Source organism: Anopheles gambiae, assembly GCF_943734735.2.
Source record: "Anopheles gambiae chromosome X unlocalized genomic scaffold, idAnoGambNW_F1_1 X_unloc_10, whole genome shotgun sequence".
NCBI classification, from domain to species: domain Eukaryota; kingdom Metazoa; phylum Arthropoda; class Insecta; order Diptera; family Culicidae; genus Anopheles; species Anopheles gambiae.
The window spans coordinates 152,501-155,000 of record NW_026902554.1 but is presented as its reverse complement, the minus strand read 5'-3'; positions in this window follow the sequence as shown (position 1 = coordinate 155,000).

The following is a 2,500-nucleotide window of genomic DNA, read 5'->3' as shown; positions in this document are numbered from 1 at the left end:
ACGAGCATTAGGACAATGCCGGATGGCACCCAGCGGGCACGCGTCCGTCTGCCAGCCAAGGCCGCCAAAGCGCTGGATGGTACGAAGCTTCGCTTGGGCTTCTGCATTTCCAGAGTGAAGATGGCTCCTCCAACACCCAAAGAGCATCTTCGCTGCTACCGATGCCTTGAGCACGGCCACAACGCCCGCGATTGTCGGTCACCTGTAGACCGACAAAATGTTTGCATCCGTTGCGGACAGGAAGGTCACAAGGCTGGTACATGCATGGAAGAAATACGCTGCGGCAAATGCGATGGCCCCCATGTTATCGGGGACCGGACATGCGATCGGTCGGCCACCCAATGACGCAGCTAAAAGTCCTCCAAGTGAACCTGGGTGGAGGCAGGATCGCCCAAGATCTGGTCCTGCAAACCGCCCGACAAATGGAAGTGGACGTGCTGGTTCTTTCCCACACGTATCGACCACCCGAGAACAACCCAAGATGGGCAGTTGATGCCTCCAAAAAGGTGGCAGTCGTGGCCACAGGACGATACCCTCTACAAGGACAATGGAGCAGTGATGTTCCAGGCCTTATAGCTGCCAAGGTGGGTGGCATCACCTTCCTAAGCTGCTACGCGCCACCCAGCCTGTCGCGGGAAGGATTTGCGGAATTCGTTGAAGCAATTGAATTGGAAGCCCAATCCCACCCTCAGGTAGTAGTTGCCGGAGACTTTAACGCTTGGCATGAGGAGTGGGGAAGCCAACGCAGCAATGAGCGTGGGGAAGTACTGCTCGAGGCGTCCCAGCAATTGGGCCTGCTGCTGATGAATCGAGGGAATATGGCAACCTTTGTTGGAAACGGTGTGGCGACTGCCAGCGTTGTCGACGTGACCTTCGCCAGCTCGTCCATAGCTCAGCCGAGCACTTGGTTGGTAAGAAACACGGACACGCGATCTGACCATAGGTATATCACCTATTCGGTAGGCCCAGCGTCAGCAGACCAGCAGCGTAACCAAGGACAGTCACGTCAACGGGGCCAGCGAGAGCGTTTTCAACATGCAGGCACGCGATTTAAGACGAAACAGTTCTCGAAAGAGAATTTCCTGGCCACGCTACATGGCGAGGGATTCCGAGAGAAGGCAGTCAATCACCAGGGAATGATCTCGGCAATGATATCGGCCTGCGAGAAAACCATGCAAAGGATGACGTCGTCTTTCCCCGACCCTCATCGGGACGTTTACTGGTGGACGCCACTGATTGCTCTGCTTAGGCAAAACTGCGAGCAGACGAGAGATCGCATGCAGCAGACAAGTGATCTCCAGAACCGAAGTCTGGCTGCAGCCCAATACCGAACAGCTAAAGCTGAGCTGGATAGAGCTATACGTGCCAGCAAAAAGGCCGCCTTCCAGGAATTGATCGATGCTGCGGAGGAAAACGTTTTCGGAGCCGGGTACTTAGTAGTCCTCTCCCGTCTTCGCGGTGGAAGGGCCCCACCCGAGACGGAGAGAGCGAGGCTTGAAAGCATCGTTACAGAGCTTTTCCCGCAACATCCGCCCTTCAACTGGCCCAGCATCAGTTCCGAGGAAGAACAGGAACAGCCTGCAGACCAGCAGACTCCATGGACCCAAGTCACGATCCCGGAACTCCGTCTGATAGCTAGCACCATGCCGAACAAAAAAGCGCCGGGCCTTGACGGAATTCCGAACGCCGCTGTCAAGGCTGCAATCCTTGCGTACACGGACGTTTTCCAGGCGTTGTACCAAAGCTGTCTCGAAACGGCTACATTTCCAGCACCATGGAAACGACAGCGGTTGGTACTGCTCCCCAAGCCGGGGAAACCACCGGGTAGCAACGGGTCATACCGACCTTTGTGCATGCTGGATGCCTTAGGGAAAGTGCTGGAGAAGCTCATTCTAAACAGACTTCACAACCACCTGGAAGATCCTGCTGCGGTGAGGCTGTCAGACAGGCAGCATGGCTTCCGGAGGGGGCGATCTACAATTGGCGCCATTCGAACAGTGATCGAGGCTGGTCAGAGCGCGATGAGATTCCGCCGCACGAACGGGCGGGATAACAGGTTCCTGCTGGTCGTGTCAATGGATGTCAAGAATGCCTTCAATACGGCAAGCTGGCAGGCCATCGCCACTGCACTGCAGATGAAAGGAGTACCTGCTGGTCTGCAAAGAATCGTGAGGAGCTACTTCGAGAACCGAGAGTTGGTCTTCGAGACATCCGACGGCCCAGTAACTCGGTCCATCACGGCTGGTGTTCCACAGGGTTCGATTCTTGGCCCCACCCTGTGGAACACCATGTACGATGGAGTTCTGGACGTCGCCCTTCCGCAGGACTGCGAGATGGTGGCGTATGCTGACGACTTGGTGCTGCTGATTCCGGGCATCGACGTAAATGCAGTGAAGGCTGCAGCCGAGGAGGCGGTCGCCAGTGTCTCTCACTGGATGGCTCAACATCATCTCCAGATTGCGCCGGAAAAGACGGAGTGCGTGCTTATCTCCAGCACGAA